General features: G+C 32.2%; 1 protein-coding gene across 6 annotated transcripts in view; it reads left to right on the top strand.

Annotated features, from left to right (window-relative positions):
* Positions 1 to 19,786, top strand: part of LOC127701062 (neurogenic locus notch homolog protein 1-like) — an 85,358-nt gene that overhangs the window by 23,740 nt on the left and 41,832 nt on the right. The window lies entirely within an intron of this gene.

Here is a 19,786-nt window from a genome sequence, read left to right as displayed (position 1 = left end):
GTAGGTATGTTTGTAAGACATGTATGCTGCGGCGGTCTTAGTGTGCTGGCAAAGTGATTGAGGACAGTTGTATTATTAGAAAATAAAACTTTGCTGCACTCGTCTATGCGAGCTGTTTCCCATAGATATGTGTTTGAGTTTTTGTTCATAAATACTTTATTTGCGTTTGAGGCCACGAATAAGAAAATAATACATAATACTTTTACCATGCCATAATAACACTTTGAAAAGGGTTTAACTTGCAAAAAAAAAAGAATGTTTTACAATCGGAATAAATCATTTTACATAATACCTTTTCCATTCGGAATAGATATTACCATATACTTTTTCTATTCAGAATAGATATAATATTTTTTCCATTTGGAATAGATACATGTATTTCATAATACGTTTTTATTTTGGAATAGATATTACATAATACTTTTACAATGCCATAATAATACTTTGAAAAGGGTTAAACTTGCAAGAAAAAAAAGAATATTTTCGGGTCGGAATAGATATTACATAAAAAACTTCCACCATAATATTTATTCCAAAGATACATTATTATGTAACAAAACTTCCTACTGGAATTTATTTTATGTGATAAAAATTCCGAAGCATCGGTCCTTTTATTATGCTTATGGAATATGTATCACATAACATTAATTCCAATTGAAATTTTTGTTACATAATAAATTATATTTGGAATAAATATTATGGTGGAACTTCTTATCTGTGACAGAAGGACTACTGAAATTCCAAAAAAGGAATTATGCATTTTTGGCAGTCTATCTTGTAGTGATTTGTGTTGTAAACATATAGGATAAAATACCAATCAGTTAACCCAACAATATGAGCCTACCACAATGGATTTTTACAGGTAGCATTAAGACGCCCATGGTCCCCGTTTCAAAATACAAATATGAGCTAACAGCAAATGGTTAAATCGTCCGAGCCTTTTGATGGATTAAATACCAATTAGGAACCCAACAATATGAGCCTACCACAATGGATTTTTACAGGTAGCATTAAGACACCCATGGTCCCCATTTCAAAATACAAATAATACAGCAAATGGTATCTTTTAATTTGATGCAACTCTCATACAAGTGAGAGGATTAGCTAGCTATTAGGTTCAATCCACCATTTTCTAAATTGTTTTTTTTTTTTGAAATTTGACTATTTGCATATTGTGAAACAAGTCGAAAAAATAGAAATTAGAGATTAGAAATTTAAAGATTAATCTTAGGGTAAAATAACGAAGACTTGTAATGTGAAAGGAATAATAAAACACGTACCTGGAAAACGATTACATGTCAAGTAAAAAAAAATGACACTGTCACATCTGAAAACACGTGTCATTGGACGGCATACCTGAAAGATTTCCCAATCAACACATTATGAACATAATATGTTGAATAAAACAATCATTCTGAATACGGAGCAATCAATCGAAAGCATGCGAACATGTCCTTATTTACTGATTTGCTCCTTTGACGAGATACTCCTGATTTTGACAATTCTTCTTAATAATTTAATTTTGAAAATCCTCTAAAAAAGAGGGTTGATAGCATTGGGACGGTTAAAACTATTAGTCAATGTTAGACACAATAGCCAAGAGTCCAAGAGACTCAACATAAAGAAATCTAAACAGAACTAAATCGGAATAATACTTTGGTGATCTGATAAGTTAAGCAGTTCCTGTTCCACTAGTGACATCCTTTGTGTTGTTATTGTAGTAAAAGTCCGTGGTGTTTTGCACTCAGAGTTGCAATAAATTTAAACATTTCTTCATTTATTAAAATGCATTATCTGTTAATATGTAATAGAAGTTTTGCATGAGCATTGCATTTGATAACACTAAACAGATGTTCCTTCTAATATCGTAATACATGTTTATCAAAACTCAATTAGAGGTTTATAACTGTCAATATGATTAAGGAAATGAAAAATAAAAGACCTACATGAATCCCAATCGGTTAACTAATGGTCACAAATTATTTTGAATTGCTGTGTTGGAGTTCATGTAGGTTGAATGTGCGGTCATGACATGCATCTGATCATGTTTAATCAAGTTTTCTTTAAAAAGTTTTAATACATACCAAAATTATAAAATTTTATTATACATGTAACGTCATGCTTACTCTTTCAACACACCTAATCTTACCACTTAAGAGGTAAGTCTTATCACTCTCGTCTTCTTTGCTATTCATAGATGACAAGTTTTAGTTGAATGAACTTTTATGTATCCATGATAAATATTTATATAAAGTTCAATAAATTAAATAGATAGATTTTGATATTTTGATGATAAAAAAATTCTTAATATAGAATCGGATGCAAACATTGTGTGTGACACAGTCAAAGAATATTTTATAAAAACACTAAAACCTTCACTTCATCAAAACGATTCGATTGAAACATCAAGGCATATCACTAAACCTAACATGGAGAATAGGGTTTATTTATCAGTTGTAATTGGCTTGAAACTAGACAAGAGTAACAGACAGTACTCTTAGATCAGTACCTTGTGTTTTTTTTTAGTGTGTTTGGTAAAATTACTGTTCTGATGTGTCAAACCTTTACCAAATGATATTAATATATGAAAATAAGAAAATGTGGTATGATTGCCAATGAGACAAATCTCCACTAGAGACAAAATGACATTGAATTTTTGCAACTTCGGACCACCATACGGCCTTCAGCAATGAACTAAAAACATACATCATAGTCAGCTATAAAAGGCCCTAAAACCTTTTTTTGTTTTTACAAATACGATATACAACAACAAACGACAACCACTGAATTACAGGCTCTTGATTTGGGACAGGCACATACAGTGTGTCTTTCTATGTTTCAGGTTAGGGTGAAGGTTGGCACCTGTTAAAACTTTAACCCATACACATTCTATATGTGCCTGTTCCAAGTGAGGAGCCTCTAATTGAGTGGTTGTTAATGTGGTTCATAAGTGTTTTTATATAGATTATACCGTTGCTTTTCCTGCATGGATTGTTTAACATTAGTCATTTGATATATGATAAGTATATGGTATTCTCAGGCAAAACAAAATGCACCTACCAAGTAAAAAATGCAACTTAGCTGCCATGTGAAATTGTAGTATTTCGTAAAAATATATAATATATTAAAATAAGCACTGCTCAAAATGTCACTTGTCGATTAATTTGTTTTACAGCTGACTTATCTGTCACTTAATGCCACATTATTGGAACCTAATGACGATGCAGAAGTAAAGAGCTTGATAGTAGTATTAAATACTCTCGGTGGTAAGAATATAATCAGATATTAAATTGGTGAAAGACTATATTAAATATATGTGATTAAAATTTTAGCAGAACATATTACCCTTTTTGTCTGATTTTGAAGCTCGTCCTTGATTTACCCTCCACCGGAACACTCACAGTCATCACTTTTGAAGCTAAAGACGTATAATTTGTGGAAAGCAAGTAAACGAAAAGGGGATAAATTAATGACGTCAATAATTCTAAAACTGAAAAAATTCTATTTTAACAAATAAAATATCTGTTTTAGTTGAATTAAAAACAATTGTCGGTTATTGTGCACGATGTCATGGGGCCATCCCGTGTTGATTTACACAAAATTAATATGATAATAAGTATTTGCTACATCTCCGCGAGACACGAAGTAATTAGAAAAAGACCTGGTAAATTAGGAGGCATTATAACGTGTCTTTGTTGTATATAATTGTTGTCTAGACCAAATACGTTTCATTTTCCTTTCTGATTCTAATATTATTATAATCAATTTATCCACCAATAAGTAACTTTCAACGTTAATGAATAAGATCTCCTAAACAGGGGTGGAACCTCAGGATTTTTTAAAGGGGGTCACTATTCCAGAAAAATGGTGATAACATTTTTGTTCGATTTTATGTTAAAATTTGATTAAATTGTGAAAAAAAAAAGATTTTTGGCGATCAAAGGAAGATACGCCCTCTACTCACTACCCTGGATCCGCCACTTCTGATGACAGCCTTATAATTTATTTATGATTAAAACTATGCTTTCGATTGCTTCAACCAGAGTTTAGAAATAATTTCATTGCTTTATTTGAAAGACTAACCATGATATATAGTTAGAGCATTTCAATATTAGCATCCGAATTAACATTTTCCTGCTTTGTAACAAGGAAACACAAGATTGTGCTAAATAGAATTAATATACTCGTCTACACAAACTGTGGTATGATAGGATAAAATTAAGAATGGAAACGGGGAATGAGTCAAAGACACAACAACTCGAACAAAGAGCAGAAAGCAGACCAAGGCCAACAATGGGTCCTCAACACATGATTTGTTTTTTACTTGTTTTTTCGTATACTATCTCCGTTATGGATCTGATATACCATCAATTACAATTGTTCTAGTAGGACTTGTGTTGAATCAGCGACCTACATACATTTCTCTTGTTGAATATTATCATTTGAAAGGAGAACATTTCTCCTGTCAGTGAAACAAGGTCATGATGTTCAGTGATACAAGGTCATGATGTTCAGTGATACAAGGTAATGATGTTCAGTAATATAAGGTCATGATGTTCAGTAATACAAAGTCATGATGTTCAGTGATACAAGGTCATGATGTTCAGTGAAGGTCATGATGTTCAGTGATACAAGGTCATGATGTTCAGTGATACAAGGTCATGATGTTCAGTGATACAAAGTCATGATGTTCAGTGATACAAGGTCATGATGTTCAGTGATACAAGGTCATGATGTTCAGTGATACAAGGTCATGATGTTCAGTGATACAAGGTTATGATGTTCAGTGATACAAAGTCATGATGTTCAGTGATACAAGGTAATGATGTTCAGTGATATAAGGTCATGATGTTCAGTAATACAAAGTCATGATGTTCAGTGATACAAGGTCATGATGTTCAGTGATACAAGGTCATGATGTTCAGTGATACAAGGTCATAATGTTCAGTGATAGAAGGTCATGATATTCAGTGATACAAGTTCATGATGTTCAGTGATACAAAGTCATGATGTTCAGTGATACAAGGTCATGATGTTCAGTGATACAAAGTCATGATGTTCAGTGATACAAAGTCATGATGTTCAGTGATACAAAGTCATGATGTTCAGTGATACAAGGTCATGATGTATTAGTTTAAACATTTGTTTCAGTTCTTCGACCATTTTAACCTTGCTTATTATTTTGACCAAGTGATATTTTTATATTTTAAGTTACTGAAGAATACTGGACAGGAGGTTTTGATGGACTAAATGAAGGTACCACTGTATTGGTTGGTTCAGGATCAAGTTTCACTCAACCAATTGTTGGTATGTATATATGGATATAAGACAGTCAGAAATATTTTAATATACAATTATTACTAAAAATGCATATACCATTTTGTAAGAAGCTTATAGGACAGTAGACAGTATAGTGTCAAATGAATAACATCAAGGCAATATAAACAAGAGATCAAGAAGTTTATTATGAAATCTGTAACAAAAAATATCGATATTACTTGTGTTTAACTGGATATTTTAGACAATTTACGTATAACGTCATAAATATAATATTTGAAAATGAGAATTATAACAAAATAGCAATATTTTTGCAATCAGGTACCAATACTGTTGATAAAGACTGCGTTGAAATTGAGAGAGAAAGTTCTGCGACGGGTTGGCAATTTAAATACATAACATGTACTGCAACCACAAGGAAGTGTATTTGTGAAGCACTGGTAAGTAGAAAATGTAAATTAACTTAACAAATATAGGGGGATTCAAAGGGATAATTAAAAAACAAAAGTGACAAACACCAGTTCTTTGGCAAGATAAGCAGTTTCTGTCCAACTAGTGGCAGTTGTCGTGTTGGTCATGGGAAGGTAAATATGACACTACAAAGATACTGCAATCTAAAGTGATTTTGATTTTTAACATGTGAAAATAAGGATATGATTACTGATGAGACAGATATCAACCAAAATCAAAGGTCGAGGAAGAAAACAATTGCAGGTTAAATACAGCCTTTAACAATGAGAAAAATCATTGCATAGTAATCAATAAAGGGTCCTGGTATGACAAAGAAGAGAAACAATCAAAAGGAGAAGACCAACGACATGGATTATTATAAGCTGGTTCTTCAAAACTAGAGGCTCTAAAGAGCCTGTGTCGCTCACCTTGGTCTATGTGCATATCAAACAAAGGACGCTCTCCAACATTGCAGACGAGAATAGACTTGATGACAAAAATCTCTATTTTGTTGATCTTGTATTACTGATCTTTTAGTCGGTTTAGTTTCTCTCTATCTTCTTTAGTTTTTGCTCAAAACACAAAAGAGGGCAAAAAAAAAAGCCTCATTTAAGGGCAATCACTCCTATGAAGAGTGACAGTCTACTAACTATATCGGCAAAATTTGACTTTTTAATAGATCTTGCCTTGCTGATCATTTTTGTGATTTAAAGTGTTTATTTGTCAAAAATGAAACAAAATGATAAAATTTGTCATTTATGGGCAATAACTTCTATAAGAATTTGTCTAACAGTTTTGACGTATATGGACAATTGGTAGAGCTCATTATTCTGAACATTTTTGCTCCTTTCAGATTTTCTCTATTTATAACGGTTTAAAAAATAATAGACAAAACTTGCATTTTACTCCTATGTTCTATTTTTAGCCATGTCTGCCATGTCGGTTGGCAGACGGGTCATCGGACACATTTTTTAAACTAGATACCCTAAATGTGGCCAAGTTTGGTTAAATTTGTCTCAGCAGTTTCAGAGAAGAAGATTTTTGGAAAAGATTATAAAAATTTACAAAAATATTGTTAAACATTGACTATAAAGGGCAATAACTCCTTAAGGGGTCAACTGACCATTTTGGTCATGTTGACTTATTTGTAGATTTTACTTTGCTGAACTTATTGCTGTTTACAGTTTATAACCAAAAACTGCAAAATTTCCTAAAAAATTACCAATTCAGGGGCAGCAACCCAACTACGGGTTGTCTGATTTGTCTGAAAATTTCAGAGCAGATAGATCTTAACCTGATGAACAATTTTACCCCCATGTCAAATTTGCTCTAAATGCTTTGGTTTCAGAGATATCAGTCAAAATATACATTTTACCCCTATATTCTATTTTAAGCCATGGCGGCCATCTTGGTTGGCGGGCCGGGTCATCGGACACATTTTTAAAACTAGATACCCCAATGATGATTGTGGCCAAGTTTGGTAAAATATGGCCCAGTAGTTTCAGAGGAGAAGATTTTTGTAAAAGTTAACGACGGACGACGGAAGACAGACGACAGACGACGGACGACAGACGCCAAGTGATGAGAAAAGCTCACTTGGCCCTATGGGCCAGGTGAGCTAAAAAGGAATCGCAATTTAATTGTATATATATATCTAAACAAGATATAAAATAAAAAAAGAATAAAACTGGTAAATTTTAAAAATCCAGTAACCAGTTAAAATCGAAAAAAGCATCTACAGATCAGCAAAAAGTCTGTACTAATGTATTTACTGTCAATATAACTACATATTCCAAGGTTTCAACAAGTTTAGAACTCAAAAAAGAGTATCGAAGATTTGCCATCAACTCCAAATTTATAAATGAATAGACAACAAAAATATAATAAGGATAAGCTTTGACGAGTTCTGGACGATGGTCAGACACCAACCGTCCCTAATTCTACTCGATCATTCAAAACAAAACACTTTAGCATAATACTTTTTAACAATGAATGTCTTGAATAATAACGTTATTTTGATATTTCGTAAGTACAAATACTGCTTAGCATATCAACATCCTGACAAATATTGCCAGTATTGCTTTTGAAACTTACAACGAAACACACCAAAATGATTCATAGAAAATAATTTTTAAAACTGATAACAGTGTAAAAAATCAGAAAATAATGAAATAGAGAGAAAGAAATACATATTTTTGAAGAAAAATGTTATATTATTATAAATACTTGTGAATGAAGTCAAAAGGATAATTTAACCATATTTATTTTCAGAATCCTTGCCAGCTGACACCGGCACCAATCATTCCAGTTTTCGGTACTTCTCCATAAGTGGTTGACAGATTTATAATGTGACAATTGTCATTAAAAAAACCCCTGCATGAATTTGTTATAGTATATATTATGCATATTATGTTGTAAAAAAATTTCATCAAACTGTTGTTCCGTTTATTTCTGAACTATTGAGACAAGTGCATGTTTGAAAAGTGATAATGTGTAATGTTCTTTACTCATAAAAGTATTCATTTACAATTGTCCTCAAATATCATTTGTTCATTTTCTTTCAGTGATTTAAAAAATATACCTCTTTCATATTACTTGGGATTATCTTGTCTGCATTTACTAGTATTTTCAATAAATATCAAATTTATTTGTGTTCTTGTTTAAACTATAAATAAAACGATAAGTTTTAAATTGTGCGTTTTTTTAATACAAATATCTGTTGTTAAAATAAGAATTTGCAAATATGTTTTCCATTGCGATTCTGATTCCTAAAGATGACCCAATGTTGGTACTGCAAAATTGACAGTTCTTTGATAGTCTAACTATTGATTCACAAAATAACCAACGGTCTGATTTATGACAAGGCAAAACATAAGAACTACCTGTAAACAATAAATTGTGTGACTCATCAGATAGACATAAAGCACAATAAAAACTCCAACTAACATGAAGACAAAACTCTCAAAGTACCTATCTAAGAGTACTCGCAGATACTGAAATGTACTTAAAAGACAATAACAACTACTAAATAAATCAGGTTCTCCCCGACTTAAGTTTCAATAAGTACGCATACAATGGATTAAGTGTAAAAACGTCGTAATCAGTCTGCGAAAAGCATGACATTGAGAATGTCATGACATAAGCTCATTATATCGACATGATCTAGGACCATTACTCTTCATAACTGTAAATCATTTCATATTTACTTATGTTTAATTTATCAAAAACAAGATCAATGGCATTACAGATAAAAGCAATATTCAAACACCTTTCTAATGTGTTAAATAGATTTTCAAAGGATCAATAAGTTTACATGAATCGTGATTAAATTTACGTACTTTATAAACAACATAACTGTAAACAGCAGGCAGTGATATTCCGTTTTTATACAAATTCTACAGGCACTACCACGATTCAAAAGAAAATCTTTGTATCTATGAAATAATTTAGTAAAAGATTTAAGTAATTTATGGTATCGAAGTCCCCGACCTTAAGTCATATTATACTTCTTATTTAAAATAGGCAATTATGCTTTACATATTTCAATAGCTAAATGTAAGTTTTACTATAAAGAACATATACACAGAACTTCTTTTAAAAGTAAATACTCTACTTCATCCAAATCATCAGAAATGTACTGTTATCAAATTATTGTCTTCTCGTACTCTAATTAACTGACAGTTTTTCCGTCTGAAGTGACCTTAACCATGACACCTCGACCACCACACACCGCAAGTTTGAATAAAAAACCGTAATGAAAGAAAGGATAAACAAACGATGAAAGAAGATCATAATATTACTCGATTCTGAAAAAAAACCAGTTAATACACCAAACACTTTAACAACTGTTATGACAAAGTTTAACAAACAGGAACGCATGGAAAATAAGAATTAAAACAAATGTTATTAATCTCACTTCTTTTTCACGTGCTCTAAGATTCTGTGGTTATTGTTTATCAAAAGTTAATGATCGGTAAATTTTGGCAAAAAAACTCGAAAGTTAATTAACAATCAAATTAAGTTTTCGATCAACAATCAAAGAATGAAATATTTTTTGTCGAATATACGTTCGTAAAAATGTTTTAAAAAACCTGGATAGAGGACTTTGTTTAGTATATATGCATTGGTCTAATAATTTCTTTAATATTATATAACCAGAAACTCGTTTCATATGTCTTTAATTATTTACCAGTGATACATATATTTCGTTCATTAAAATTTAAAACGTCACTACAGACAGGACATAGCGAACGAGTGGAGAAATATGTACACCGTACAGTTGAAAAAGGAACACCACGGTCTTAGATATTTACCACCTTTCAAGTCCATAATACACGATCCAATGGTTTCACTGAGTCATTCTTTTTCAATGTTGGTGCTTTGGCGGAATTAAAACGTCGCTACTGTCACTATTCTTCCGATTGCATCATATTTCTGCTGTAAATAGTCACACAAACAAAGAAATACTTTTCCTAATACGATTTACAACAAAACCTGAAAATTAATTCACATATATGGCAAAAGTATTATTCCAAACATAGATAGATTTACAGTTTCCGTTGTCTCGGACATGGAAGACACAATTTTACATTCCAGCAAAAATACTTAGAACAATTATCTACCAAAAAATGTAAGTACTACTTTTATCTAATAGAATTATGTTAAAAGAACAACAAAGAATTTCGAAAGATTCTTTTAAAATTAATTTTGACGTTCAGCAGTGATACTGATACCTCTTATTAAATAAAAAAAACAGTAGTTACAGTTATAAAATACCGCAATTACATTGTAAAAATACAGCTTCTACAATAAAATAAATAGCGTGATTAAATCATTTATTTAAAAGGAAAAACATAGCACTACAATTTGTCCATGGACATAAACTTTTGCTATTATCATGATAACATTATTTTTAAAAATGATTCAGGACTTAATTGTGGTTTGTATTTAAACGATATGTTGACATTTGATATATCCATAATGATACATACAAATGTAGCCTTGTTTCTCGTTTTACATTCTCTGCCGGATTTCTTGTCCGGATTGGTCTATACTTTAGGTCCTTTTTGGTTTGATCAACTCTTCAAATTTTGTATAAGTTTTGGATTGTCAAATACTTCGGTGTATTTAGGAGTGAACAATAAATTCAATAGGTAAGTCCCGTAACAGAGGACGTTCGTAATGGAGGTCGGGGAAATTTAGACTGCCACTGCAAAAAGAGAGTATATTGGATAGGGACATAAAATGTGCCTTGCAACAGGCCTCCTACGAACCCGTCAAAGAGTTGTTACAAGGGTTCTTAACGTATAGTGAGTGTTGCGCTTTCTCTTTACGCCCCATTCTGACCGGACGTGGCTGCGTACTTGTACATCCTGAACAGCCAAACGGACGCCCCATTTTGTCAAAGGTTTTACTGCTGGTCGGAAGAGGACCTTAGTGGCCATAATTTTATTCCCAGTCCCTCTTGGAGGTTAACAAGGTTAGAAAGGTTTGTTATAAATCATGTCAGTACCAAAGTATACTGACTACTTAGTTGATGATTACCGTAGGTGCTTATCCAAGGTATTTAATAAACAATGAATAAATAATCTTTAAGCTTTATTACGATCCTTTTGAAGAAAAAAAAATAACTGTGTATATAATATGGGAATACCTAAAAAAATTACATTGTCATCTGTTATTCTTGTAATTTCTGATGGAAAGAAAGCTATGATGGTGCTTTATTTCTGTGTCACCAAGCATAACATGCGCTTGATCAGACTCCTTTTCACAGTAAGAGCATTTTAATATTTTCTTGTTTTCCATTTCTCGAACGACAAAACAAATTACCATCAAGATAAATAGTGAATGAAATATTAAGGATGTATATTTTTATAAAAAAAACCCCACATATTTACCCGCTTTAAACACTATGTGTACGTGCGTCTCAATCCAACATGTCTGTGCTCACAAGAAGATTATTGACATCACGAAATATTTAGTGTATGAAATCTGAATCAGTACACTAACATGAAGATTGTTCACATCACGTAAATTTACGGTATTGCGTCGATACGATAAACGTTTGTCTCAGTGATCGAACTGTATCACTAGCCTGTCAACACTGAGGTTGTGAGTTCGAATCCCGCACGTGGCAGGTGCGCTCAACTCTAATTTAAATTGACTAGAATTGTCAGTTTTCCTACCGAAGGTCGGTGGTTTTCTCAGGGCAATCCGGCTTACTCCACCAATAAAAACTGCCCGCCACGAAATAGCACAATAGTGCTGAAAAAAAAATGAAAACAACACGTTATAAATTTCATGAGTCTGAAGCGCTTTTCTGGATATATCCCAATGAGGAACCCAAAAAAGACATATGAAAAATAGCCAAATCCATCTAAGGTCAACTTTGCCTGTTGAGTTGAAACCTTAGTTTCTAATAATTTCAAAATTTATTAACGGACAATTTTAGAAGTTTGTAAATCATGTCAGTATCGCAGTACTGACTACTGAGCTGATGATACGCTCTGGGACTGATAGTCCACCAGCAGAGGTATCGACCCAGTGCTGTAAAAATGAAAACAACACGTTATATAAATTTCATGCGTCTGAAGCGCTTTTCTGGATATACCTTCATCAGGAACGCTGAATGCCGAATATTTGAAAGCAAAGGATGTATAAAAACCTGTCAAAAGATAGTTCCAACAGGTTGACATAAGTGGGACTTGTTTAATCGATCCAAACATACGTAAACATGTGTGGGTTGAATACACTGAAAATGCATGATGTGAACAGTCTTTACTTGCGCGCAGACATCTTTGGTCTATCCAAATATACGTATTTAGGTGTACATGTACTTTTTAAGATGTGGCAAACAATAATATATACAAATGAATAATGAAATGTACTTGTTACGTAATACAGCATTATCAAACTAGTTCAATGCATGGGTTTCGTACTTGGAAAAGTACTTTATTTGAACCTTTTCATTGTTTTTGAAACGTATGACATATGACATTTTAAGCCACTTAATTGTGTTTATTCACTCAATAAAAACCTGGACCGAACTAAAAAATCCAGTACTTCTCTCGAAAAAACCCGGACGTATAAAAATGAATTCATTCTGAAAATGTCATTGTCAATGCAATAACAAGAATTTTTCTAAAGTGTCTGTATATCTAATGAATATATAGATTCAAAATATACTTTTCCTTTGACATTTGCATTGGTATGTGTATTCATTCATTCATTCATTCATTCATTCTATCTTTTAAAATAAAAGCATTGTAAAGCTAAATTAAACTTTTATAACAAAAACTCATGATATCACGGTCTTCGATCTTTAGATACAGTATAGTCGTATCATCTGAAATTATATCGATTGTATCCATTTCTCTATTGTGACATTTTGACTGAGTGTGAATTTGCAAGCCGGAGTAGACATGCACAGAAGGAGACGCTTACCCTGTGGGCGTACCCGCTCCTTTAAGAGTACTTGCAATTTCCTAATTAGTTCCTTGGTTTCACATTTTAACCGGCCTTTCACAATTTACTATTCGAGATGAGTTTTGCTATATTTGTGCCTACGATTTTATCATAGAAAGTTCTTACATTTGATGCACATTCTTGGTGTACTCTCACCGGAAATACTTAAATAATTATATATAATTCATATTACAATGAAGACAAATGGGGGAATAGAATAGTTCTAAAACTAAGAAAAAAACTGGTCATAATGTTAACTACTGCCAATCATTCAGGCACAAATTAAGAAGCAGTCGCTTATTGATTTTCAAATCTCGCACATTAATTTAGAAGAGAAGGTACCAAACCAAGAGAATCGCAAACGGAGTGAGATCTAATGCGTCGTCAGGATAAACGTCCCCTGATCGTCATGCATCACCCGCAATGCAAGTTCAATAACAAAACGTATGTTTTAGAAAGAAAATGAGACTAAAATCAATAAGGAAAAAGCACTCAAGTATATTATTAGTAGTATTACAAATAACAAAATACCAGTAACACAATACTTCCTAATAGTTTATATGCGAATGATTCGATTTGTTCATTTAAAGTTAAATTTAGAATTGATTTGCAAAAATGAAGGAACTGCTTTGCATATCCATATTCTGATCAATATTACCAGCATTACATAAGCTTACATAGAAAAAAAAACCAACATAAAAACAAAACAACGCACCAAAATGTTTGGTAGACCTCAATTCTAAATTCTAAATACTGATAGAAATGCGTAAATCCGAAAAAATGAAATATGAAAATAAAGTTACAAATATCAAGATAATAGAAAAAGGCTATTTTACAAAGTAATACAGCCAATTGTGAGGGAAATCAATAGAACAATGTAACATTTTTTTCTTCAAAGTCATTGACAGTGTACACGGCCACCAATCATTCCAGTTTTCAATACTTCTTCATAAGATGTTGACAAACCAACATGACATTCCAGACATTATAACTCCTGTATAATATGTAGAGAAGTCTTCAACTAAATGTTGCGGTAGTTTATATCTGAATTGTAATGACAGGTGTATGCTATTATTGTAATGTTGTGTAATTCTATTGACTAATAGCAGAATTTCATTGCAATCAAATATAACTTGTTTTTTATTTTGTTGAAGTGGTTAAAAAAACTTCTTTGGTTTAATATACTAACTGCATTGATTTTATTAAAATAGTTTGATATTTTGTTGTTTAAAGTCGTATGAAGCGATATCGAGTTTCTTAATTGTGCAAAACCAATCATTCTTACAACTGAGCAGCCAATCGTAAGCTTTTCAACTGGTCTTTATTTACCAGTTATTTTCCAATCAAAAGACAGTTCTCATTTCTTAAATCTGGTTATTATAATCTAAAAGATCTTCTACTGCTTCCTTGTCAAAACGGAGAATTGATACTAAGGAGTGAATCAACCCTACACTTTGATATTGGACAGAATGGCAAGAAGAAGAGAGTTACTGGACTAACACAGTTCAAAATACTCAACATAGAAAACTGAGGTTTGAGCAACGCGATCCCACAAAACAAATTGATACATAGGATACTCCCGAAAGCGTAAGCTGTTTCTTAACCGAAAGTGGCACTTTTTGTGTTGCCTTTGCCAAGTTATTTTCCAGTGATATGTTGCACTCGGTGGTGTCTTAATCTCCAAATTTCTTCTTTCGGTTTAAGGCTATAATGGCCTAAAATGGCACCATATTTACAAAATGATATATAAATTGGCGTAATTAGGGTTTCGTCCCACATGGGAAAATATCGAAAGGCGAGCTGTGTTGTACAGGTTTTGTTCCACCTTTTATGTACTCAAAGGACGGATTATTATCATGTGGTGGTCCAAAGCTCTAACATCGGAGTATGTACTTAAATAAAGGATTCGTTTTCGTTTTCATTATCTTTCGAAGGATCGAATATTAATCTACGTTAAAAAGAAGTGTCTAGTAAATTTTCCCGGTTTCGTTCCATGTTAAATGTTATGATTTTCAATGGGGTTAGTAAGAAACCGTGATTATATAGATAAGTTTCTTATATATATGTAGGACTCGGAGGTACGATGGGGACGCTGAAGTGTGATGGTCACGCTGAAGTGCGATGGTCATCGCCGAAGTGCAATGGTCTGTTCGCTGAAATGCGATGGTCTATATATGTAATATATTACAGTTCCATACTAAATGAGAGATCGCTTTTAAAAAAAAGGAGATGTGGTAAGATTACCAATGAGACAACAATCCAGTCATAGAGGGTGGGACGAAACCGGAATGACATATATATAAGTGGCTTATATATAATCCCAGTTTTGTCCCACCCGTGTAGAAATTCGTTATGTTTAAGATAAAGGGTGGAAAACCCGGGATTATGTATAGATAAATGACTTATATATGAGTTTGAGCCATTCTTATGTCAGGAACATTACACTCCGATCTCAAAATACAAGGATTGCCAGTTTTCCTGCTGGATATCGATGTCTCTCTCTTGGTACTCCTCAACAACAAAAATCAGCCATCTTGATAAAGCAAAGAGTGCTGAATGTGGTGTTAAACATCATAAATTAATCAACCAATCAATGTGCATGCATACAAGGTATAACAATTGTTCATCTTTCCCACATGTATAAAAAGTAAAATAACAAAAATACCGAAGTCCAAGGAAAATTTAAAACGGAAAGTCCTTGATCAAATGGCAAAATCTAAAGCCAAAACACATCAAACGAATGGAAAACAACTGTCATATTCCTGGCTTGGTACAGGCATTTCCTTATGAATGTATATATGTCATCAGCGTTAATTCTATGGAATTGTAAATTAGGGAAATAGACAATTACATGTACAGGAATAAATACTTTAAATTCAAATTTATAGATACGAAACAGTTACGTCAGAGAATTACTGTGTGTCTACAAATGCCTCGTTTGTAAAACAAAGGTAGACTCTTTATGTTAAATGCTGAAACTGGCCGTTTGTGAAAGCTATCATAGTCACTAGGTTAATTATTATTACTCGTTTCTTCGTCACTCGAGGTACTTCTAAACTATCCGTTGCCATTCAGTGACTTTATCTTTATGGGAGATAATTCATCTATAATTCGAGAGTCTCATAAGGTCAATAACCGGTAATAACAGGATCATTCATCGCACTGAATTATTAGATCTATTTTGGCCATTCCTTTTACTTACATGAACATTAACCCTATTAGTTCATATTGATGTATTGGTCTTCTTCTCAATCTGCGTTTGATGGTTATGTTAAGTCATTAGTTAATAAAGGTGTCATAGAATGTGTGTTTTCATATTGCTCTTGTATTATGTCCTCGTGTCAATAGAACAAACCTCGAGCCAATACGTCTTTACTTGGATATATATTGCAGAATCGATATGAAAACACCCATTAAATAATGCTAGTGTATGAAAATATTTGTTTGACATTATTAAATTTGCTGTTATGGAAATTTCACTTGTACGCCCTAGTGAATACATAGATCTCAAGAACAAAGCAATATAACTGACCATGCGTTTTATCCAAAGACATTTCATGTACAAAATTCAGCATGAAAAATATTTGAGATTCAAGCTGAAGTTCGAATCGTAAATATGTATATTTGATTACGATAAAAAGAAAAGACAGTTATTTAACAACAACATTCAAATCATAAGGAGATGCAAACAATAATATAACATTTGCACATTTAAGAGATTAAACACAAACAGTTAAAAACCTAAAAGAAGATTATAAATCAAATTACTGACGAACTGTTAACTCGGATGACTCCATGATCTGCTGACTGGCGAATACATCGTACACGTTTCATCTCTCTGTAGACTGCTAGAAGTAACTATTAGTACTATATTACTCCGAGTGTCAAATATTTCAACCACATTGAAGACGATAATATATTTATTGGTTAATAAATTGGGAAGGTTATGGGGACCCAGACGGTCGAAAGGGACGACTGAAAAAAGTGAAATGTGTTTTCCACTATCTAAAGGCTGACAATGCTTTCAATGAATGTTCGCATTATGATGAGACGTGATTGTGTTTAAAACAATCAAACAGATATCATCCCCCAATACGAGAACGGAAAAGTTTAAGTGACTATAATTCTTTACTATTGTGACCCTTTGCCTGTGTAGAAAATTATGCTGGTTGTCCGTTTTCCTTAAAAATTCACAGCATAGACTTTTCTATTTTTCGACATGGTCTCTTTTATTCTATGATTAGTTTTTATTGTTCAAATATTATCCATTTATTAATCATGCCAAGATCAAACCAATGCATTTGATATTGATTTCATGTTTTTATTCAATGTTTATAATAACAATTGTTTAAGCTGACGAAATGAATTGTTCTTATGCAAGAGGTAATTCATAGAAGCCTCTTTCCATTGGTTTGATTGTGTCAGTTTTTGTGACTATATGAAGATAAGAAGATGTGGTATGACTGCCAACGAGACAATTTTCTACAAGAGACCAAATGACACAGAAATTACCAACGATAGGTCACCGTTCGACCTTCAACAATGAGCAAAGCCCATACAGCATAGTCAGCTATAAAAGGCTCTGAAATGACAAACGTAAAACAATTCAAACGAGAAAACTAACGGCCTAAGTTATGTACAAAATAATGAACGATAAAAAATATATGTTACACAGCAACAAACAATCCATTTTTGAATATGCCTTTGAGTTTGGTATTTTTGTTACAATTTTTTGGTAAGCTAAGGTGAATCAGTAGTGGATCCTGGAACTTTTAAAATGGGGAACCAATTAAATCTTATATCATATTAATTTTTACTTGATTTCATAACAATTTATATACATTGGAAATTTTGAAGCTCAAACCGTTTTACGAGTTCCCTTTCTCTACAACTAAAAAAGTCAGGTTTGAACACTTATTTGATTTTTCGTGTTTATTGCCAGTAACAATAGGCATTGATTTTTTTAAAAATATAGGTGAAATTTGAGAAATTTTTCTGTTTGTTAATGGGTTGCTATAAACTAAATCATTAAAAAGACATGAATAAGAAGACATTCAGAAAAAGTAAGCAGAACAACAACTTAACACAAAAGATTAATACGCATAGCAAAATATTGACTTTTTGCGACTTTTTTCGGAAACAAAGCTATGTTTTTGCTCATCCCACTCTTTGGCATAAACAGCGTTTTAAAAATATACAATGAAAACAATTTAGGACTATTATCATAATGGATTTTTTCAAACTAGTAAATTTTGCTAAAAAAAACCCACAAATCATCGGAAAATATTTGTTAGTACTTATCTGAAATTGAACCAAGTATTAGAAATGAAAGATATGTTTACTGCGTTTCTGTTTGTGCATTTTGATTTATTTTCAATGTATTGTACTTTGTTTGGAGATGTGAAAACCATGGGAAAATAAATCTTGCGTGCATAATTGTATCGATTTACAAAACACAAATAAGATATCAAAAGATCCGTACCAAATCACACCAAACAGCAACATCTAACTTCTTCGAAAAATATGGATGCACAAACAATTTTGAAAAAAAAGGTAATACACAACTCCAGACCCTGAGAACCTGACTTGCTTTTTTTTCCCGGTTAGTAAAAATAACAAAATAAATATTGATAAATGTACTTTCTTTGTAATGACGTCATGGTTGTAAGGCTTATCTTTTTGTTTTTGGATCAAGAATCATACCGTACGTTTTTAGACATTTTCCCAAAATAAAACTACAATCCCCCGGTTAACTTTTCAAAAATGCATAACATGAACTAATTGTTGTTGAACTAATTTCATCTTGGAAGAGACTTGCAATCTTTGGTTTGAATGATCAGCAAATAAACTCATCATAGATACCAGGATTAAAATAGCAAGTTTCGTCAATCTAATGTGTTCTCTAATAATGTAAAAACTAACCATAATTGGGTTGCATAGCTGACCATTTCTTTAATCAGTACCAATTACTTTGGATGGTCATAGTGATGTAAAGTAAATAGCATTAATTAAAAGTAATGTTGGTAAATTGTTAAGTATATATTATTATTATCATGTTACATATCCTCACAATTAGTAAAATTACGTGATTGATTGTGGCTGTATAAACCCAAGTCGTTAAGCATTGGCTATATACAGGCGACAATAAATGTTGAAAAAAACAATTTTGTATTTGCCAAACGACCCAAGACCATACAACATATATCAATCTAAAAGGAAAGTATTAAATATTATGTTAACATCAAAGAAAATATCATTTACAAAGCAGAATTTAAATACTGAAGAACATTATTAAAAGGGCATTCGCTCTGAGATATAAAAAAAATTAAAATATGATTGTTTTTGTTCAATCATTAATGAAAGTGACATAGTGAAATGATAAATCACTTTTCGCAGCCAGTTTGGTGCAATTTTGTCAAAATAAGCTAAAAAATATCGCTGATGAATTATTAACTTGCAAGTGAATAATTTGAGCTCATTGAATCCGTATTCATATGACCTTCAATTTAATTTTTTAGCTAGAGATTGGTTACGCATAATCAACATTAAAAGTGAAACAAGGGATTGTTGTAGTATAAATCAGGCCGTTAATTTT

This window comes from Mytilus californianus, unplaced genomic scaffold (genome assembly GCF_021869535.1).
Source record: "Mytilus californianus isolate M0D057914Y unplaced genomic scaffold, xbMytCali1.0.p SCAF_5, whole genome shotgun sequence".
In the NCBI taxonomy this organism is placed as follows: domain Eukaryota; kingdom Metazoa; phylum Mollusca; class Bivalvia; order Mytilida; family Mytilidae; genus Mytilus; species Mytilus californianus.
The sequence above is the reverse complement of the archived record's forward strand: the minus strand, read 5'-3'. Positions and strand labels throughout refer to the sequence as shown.